This window comes from Pteropus alecto, unplaced genomic scaffold (assembly GCF_000325575.1).
Source record: "Pteropus alecto unplaced genomic scaffold, ASM32557v1 scaffold95, whole genome shotgun sequence".
NCBI lineage: Eukaryota > Metazoa > Chordata > Mammalia > Chiroptera > Pteropodidae > Pteropus > Pteropus alecto.
The window spans coordinates 14478689-14485237 of record NW_006441071.1 but is presented as its reverse complement, the minus strand read 5'-3'; the positions used below and the strand labels follow the sequence as shown (position 1 = coordinate 14485237).

At 41.0% G+C, this 6549-nt stretch overlaps 1 pseudogene; it reads right to left on the bottom strand.

The window, feature by feature from the left end:
- Positions 1-758: 758 nt before the first annotated feature.
- LOC112485057 lies at positions 759-877 on the bottom strand (annotated as a pseudogene).
- Positions 878-6549: the final 5672 nt, after the last annotated feature.

The window sequence follows — 6549 nt, the reverse complement described above, 5'->3', positions numbered from 1 at the left end:
CTCCTAGGAAGAATGAAGTACAAAGACCTAGAGCCTGGAAGCCATTTAGTGTGTCTGAAGAACAGGAAGTGAGATTGGCATGGTGAGTGAAAGGGTGAGAGGCAGGGGAATAGATCAGGTGGCATTGATCATGTAAAACTTTACAGGGCCTGGTAAGATGTTGGATTTCGTTTTAAGTTTCATGGCAAGAAAAGGAAAGGGCATGACTAGGTTTATTTCTTAAACAGATTATTGGCTGATGGAATGAGTTATCAATATCAGTTATGAAGTTACCAGGATTAAGACTAGAGGTTGGCAAATTTTTTCTGTACATGGCCAGAAGAGTAAATATTTTAGGCTCTAGGACAGTTTATTCTCTGTTGCACAACTCAATTCTGCCTCATGAAAGCAGCCTTAATAAATAGCACATGAATGAAATAAGTGTTGCCATATTCCAGTAGAACTTTATTTACAAAAACCGAAGGTGGGCTGGATTTGATCCACAGTCTGTAGTATGCAGACCGCTAGATTAGATAATGGAGTGTGGAAAGGCAGATGAGTGCACCAAGCAGGGTGGTGGTGTCTGTTCAGTGGGAGCACTCGAGAATGCTCAGATCCAAGACCACAGGCTCTGAAACAGGGAGGGGTGGGAGGATGTCAGCCACAAAGCTTTCATGTTTCTTCTTTTTTTTTTTTTTTAGGTGAGGCGACCCTTTGGTTGACCTCACAGATTGCAAGGACCTAGTCAGTTTACGATCCCTTATTTTTTTAAATTTTTACGCCTACAGCATCTGGTCTTCCTAGGTGGTCTCCCATCCAAGTACTAACCAGGCCCGACCCTGCTTAGCTTCTGAGATCAGATGGGAATCGGCTTGTTCAGGGTAGCATGGCTGTAGACATCTTTTATGTTTCCTAATTTTGCAAGGGGCTTGTCCAGTGAGAGCACCTGTGTGCATGTGTCTGTGTTCAGGTGGTATCATGGGTGGTTGATTTCATGGCACCTGAAACTTAACAACTTGGGGAATCTTCTTTAAGAAAAAATTATAAATAATAAATACAAAATTAGGGACGGGGCCTGAGAAAAACCTGCACAAAGTGACAGGCCCTGAAGCTTGAACTTCATTAGCTGCAGGGTAAATCTGTCTCTGCTTGTGTATGTTTTCCCCCTGAGCTCATAGCAACAATCTGAGCCTCATTATTTTAAGTCACATTGTTTCAAAAATGCCTCCTTTAGTGACATCTGGTGCATGACTGATACTTTGAAACACTCAGAATCCTAAGAAATGAAAGAGGCATCTTCTCCAGTGCCCTGCTGTGTCTGATTTGTTGTTATAGGGTGCAGGTGCTCAGTCTCAACCCCATCCCACAGTCCTTAATGATACAAACAGCAGCAGCTTGACATCACACTGCTGGCTTGTAAGGCTGACATTTGACTTGTGTCCTCACACCTCTGTCACCAAAAAATGATACGGGAACCAGAAAGAATGTATGCTGGTACTTTAGGTAATGAAAAAAAAAAAAAGTCATAGACTGAATTTATCATGAAAAATTCTGCATGAGAAAACTCGGTTCCTTCTCAAGATTCTGAAAATCTTAATCAGAAAAATACTTGGCTAAGCACGTATAGTAAGATCAAAGTCTCCAATGCATCTCGGTGTGAGTGGGACTGCCCCGTGGAAGTCAAGGGTGGAGAGCTGGCTTAGGAGAGGGAGGGAAGAGACAGGAAGAGGGAGAGAGGAGGTTTGGAGCCAGTGGGTGGTGAAAGGACGTCCGTCTGTGATGTGCTGTCCCTTTGAATTCCTGCTCTGTCCTTTCCCTATCATACAAATTGTCAATTAAATTTACAAAAGGGAGAGAATGAGGGAGTAAAAATACGAAGTGCTTGATGTACACGGATTTCTTTGGAAACAGAAGTAGCTGAGTTCTGAAGCAAGAATGTGGAGGAGGATGTTGGAGGTGGGCGGGTGGTAAACAAAGCAGGTAAGGAGGTGGAAGCCATGGAAACTCGCAGAAATTGGAAGAAAGGTTTAGGCTTCTACAAGCGCTGGAATGAAAAGTTGGCTCTGAACTTAACCACATTAATAAAACACAGAAGGGCCCCACCTGGCAGCTGTGATGGCAGCAGGCACAGCGTGTGCCCGGTGGAGTCCCTGTAGGAAGTGGCGGCAGCCAGCCGTCCTAGAATGTTGGTGAGCACCTGTGAAATAATCCCCGGAGACCCCTAGAAATATTGGGGGTTTTAACAAGGCATTGAGTTTCTAGAATGTTGGTGAGCACCTGTGAAATAATCCCCGGAGACCCCTAGAAATATTGGGGGTTTTAACAAGGCGTTGAGTTTCTGCGTGAGTAGGTTTATCCTTGGAAATCAAGGAGATGTGGGTATAAAAGTACTATGAAATCACTAGAAACCATAGGAAAGTGAAGCCTAGGGACATTTGGGCTGTTGTGGGTGGCATATTTGTTTCTCCCACTTGATCAGATAGCCACTGAGGTCATGAACTTTGTCTTATTCATTTTCATAACTCTCCTCGTTCCTCAATCACTCTTATTCTATATAACCCAGCGCCTAGCGTAGCCCCAGGCATATACTGTATTCACTCAGTCATTATATGTGTAATGATTAAATGAATAAAGAATGCGTGAATAAAACACCCTTACTCAGAAGTCTGTACACTGGTCCAAACCATCCTTCATTCTTGACCAACTCTAGTTTTTCTCCTCAGTTTTTGGTCCCTATCTATCTGCCAGGAGAGAATTAATGGTGCTATCATAGCATCGTTCACACTGACATTTAGAATTATAGAATGGCAGAGATGGAAGGAAACTTTGAGATGGAGTCCACAGCTTTTTTGATGACATCTGAGCTCCTTAAAAGAAAACCTGAGGCAGATTTCAATAACTCCCACTTATCTGAAATCTAAAAAACCAGCAAATGCAATTGATTGGAATCTTTCATATATTCTATGCCATAGTTTTATCTGTAAGAATATCTTATAGAGGTAAAGGTCTTTATGGGATATCGAATTCTTTCACTTATGTTATCTCATTGAATTGCAATATCTTTTTAGGTAGCTAACCAGTTCTCCTATTTTACAAAGGTTAAGTTATTTGCACTGAATCATTCAGTAGGCAAATGCCAGCCGGCGTTCAAAGTGGTCTACCAATTTTAGGTTTAGTGTGTATCTTCCACATGATGAGAAGCTTACCATTCCATGAACAAGTGGGCAAACTGATTCCAAGCATCTATTTAATAAAAACATAGCTTCTGGGTTCTTTCAATCTCCTATTGCTTCTATAGTTCCAAAGCTATATGGTAAAATTCCAGATATAAGTTAGCACTGCTATTTCACTAATTCTCTTGGGATGTGACAGGGTCTGAGCTTGGTGTTACCTTGAGTAAGGAGGATGTATTAGTTAACTGTTGCCGCTGTAACAAATTCTCACAAACTTAGTGTTTTGAAAGTCTTATAGTTCTGGAAGTTGAAAGTCTCAAATGAGTCTTACAGAGCTAAAATTAAGATGTCAACAAGGCTGATTTCTCTTGGAGACGCCAAGGGGAATGCTCCCTTTTTTGCTTCCAGCTCTGAAAGCTGATGGCTTTCTTGGACTTGTGGATCCATCACTCCAGTCTCTGCTTCCATCTTCACCTTGTCTTCTCTTCTGACTCTGATTCTTCCTGCATCCTTTCATAAAGACCCTTGTGATTACATCAGGCCCACTGGATAATCCAGGATCACCTCCCTATCTCAAGATTCTTAATTTAATCACTCCACAAAGTCCCTTTTGCCATTTTACAGGTTCTGGGGGTTAGGGCATGGCCATTATGGGGGCCGTTATTTAGCTTACCAGAGAGGAGAATTTTATTGTCTTAATGTATCGGTGTAAGAGGTTTTTAAAGAGAGATTTAAATTTTTTACTTGCCAAGGGATTTATCTAAGAAGAAAATGGGAAAGCTATAGTACAAAGACCACTTCATTCCCAATGCAGGGGAAGAAGGTATCCAGTCTCTCTCTAGGGCATGAACTGCTGTCACAGGTGTTATCTCTCACGCCACCCTTAGCCTCTGAGTTCAGAGTAGAGATGGAAGTAGCTAGACTGGTATCCGTGAACAGAAACAAAATTCCAGTCTTGGCCTTTTAGCCAGTAAATGGAAGGAATGCCAAATGCCAGTATGTATGTGTATATTGATCAGTCTTTGGTATGATTATTTTTGGAGGGTGGGCAAAAGTGAGGATCTTAGCTTGAAAATTCCAGCTTTCTCTCTCCTAGGATTCAATATCTAAGAACATCCAGGGGCCCATGGGGCTGACCCACTAGACAACTTTTTGCCTACAGGATCAGGAGCCTGCTAGACAAGATTCATCTCTATGGGAGGAAAGGGTAGAAGTCACATGCTCAAGGCACAAGAAGTTGAATGGTATTGGGGGGTAGGGGCCACGTCTGTCACTCAGAGCATCCCCTGCACCGGTCCCATAAGCTCATGGCCAAGGATATTAAACAGTGAGTACAATCCAAAAGAGCTACTTCTTTAAAATCCCCGGGAGACTTTGAGAATGCAGGAAAGCCTTCACTGTCTTAGTAACCTGATGCCATGGGTTTGAGCAGCCACGGGAAGTGGCACAGGATGCTTTTGAGGTACCCTCCTGGGCTTCCGGGGCATTAGCTGGCAGTTAGCAGGGGAAGGTGACCACAGTAAAGGCACATTTTAGGATTCTCCTAGGAATAGTCGAAGGATGAAGAGATTCGAAGGTGAGCTGAAGCTCTTGAAATTTGCCAAGTTGCAATGAAACCAGAGAATACTTGTGGTGGAATGATAACTTAAAATATTAACAGCAGTCTTAATTTTTCCTGTTATTTTCTGTTACCCCACAACCTCCGGATCCTTCTCTGTTTCGAGCCCAGAATTTGAGGTGTTCATTGCCATGGAGAATTGATGTTATTGCAAAAATAGAAAAAAGCTTTGAGTTTCAAAAGCCTAGCCTTGAGGATTCTTAAGGCATAAACAGGTTTAGACTAATACTTGGTGAGTTAGGGGAAGGTATCTTACCTTGAGACTAGCTCAAATTCCTGGAATTTGGGTCAACGGGGAGTGGGGTAGAAAAAGATAGAAGGGAAGCTGAGACTGGGTTTATTGTGGATTTGGTGGGAGGATGGGTTGTGTTTTCTCTACCTACGCTGATGGGAAACTGAGGCCTGCAGTTTAAAACAAGCGAAATGCTAATAAAATGTGGGTACATTTAAATATTGATTAGCTGTGTTCGAATGCAGATAAAAATCTGATTATTTGTATCCATGAGAAAAAGTTTCCTGGTAACATTAGTATGTCATATGATTTCTTGATTACAACAGAGATCAAAATATATAAAGAGAAAGTTAATGGCATAATCTCGTCAGATTGGAAAGCAACCTAATTAATTTAAAATGCTTTCTTTAAGAAATATAGTATATTCTCAATTAGTCAAGATGCACTATGGGGAGGAAGAGATCTCAGTGGCTTAACACAGAGAAGTTTATTTCTCTCTCACGTTATACATCCAACATAGCTCTGGATCATCCTGACTCCAAGACCCAAACTAATAGAGCAGCCATAGTCTGGAAGTTTTCTGGCTGTCCTAACAAAGTGAAAGAAAGCCCCAAAAATCTCAGATCAAGAGTTGAATGCTCTGGATTAGGAGCGAAGGCTTCTATTTACAATTCCTTAGCCAGAGTGAGTCACATGGCCTCTTCCAACACAGGGAAGACAGGAAGTAACGGAAATGGGATATTAGAAAAAGTTGATGAACTGCACTAACAACCACCACAGTTACCTAGGAATAGAGACCATGGATACATCAATACATGACTAGGTTAGTTATTGGATATGTGAATCTTGAACTCAATCAATAAGCACGTGTTCCAAAGTCAAACAATCAAACCATGCAGATTTTGGTTGTAAATTAGATAGGATATAAAAGAAAGCATGACAAATGTTAACACACATGTAGCCTGTAGTACATTATTTAAAAAAAAGAATCAAAGCTGATTGTAGGATTACTAAAGTATCAAAACATTTTATTCAATGTTATATGTTTCTATAGCGATACATACACACAAACACACATTTATATAACTTATTTATTTACTGCAATTTATATGGGAATTGATGCAATTACCCAGACAATTTAAAAGTAAAGGCATCCTGTGTCCCTTATTTGCACATCTGAGATAAACGGTTTTATTGTTTGTCTTTTATTTTTTAAGACAATTTTTAGAGCAGTTTTAGGTTTACAACAAAATTAAGAGAGAGGTACAGAGATTTCCCATATGTCCCCTGCCCTCACACGTGCTTAGCTTCCCCCATCATCAACATCACTCACCAGAGTGGCACAATTTTTTTTACTAAAGCATGCCTCAATTTCCCAGGTAAGGGTGGGAGATTAAAAAGGTATTATGGGCAATAGCAGGTCATTTTGAATCTGGATCCTTCCACTGTAACCAGAGGAGCAAGTCGACCATCGCTACATAAACTTTGGTTGAAGAGATTTACTGCATGAAATCATTTCATGATATAAAACAAAGTTTGAGGTCTTT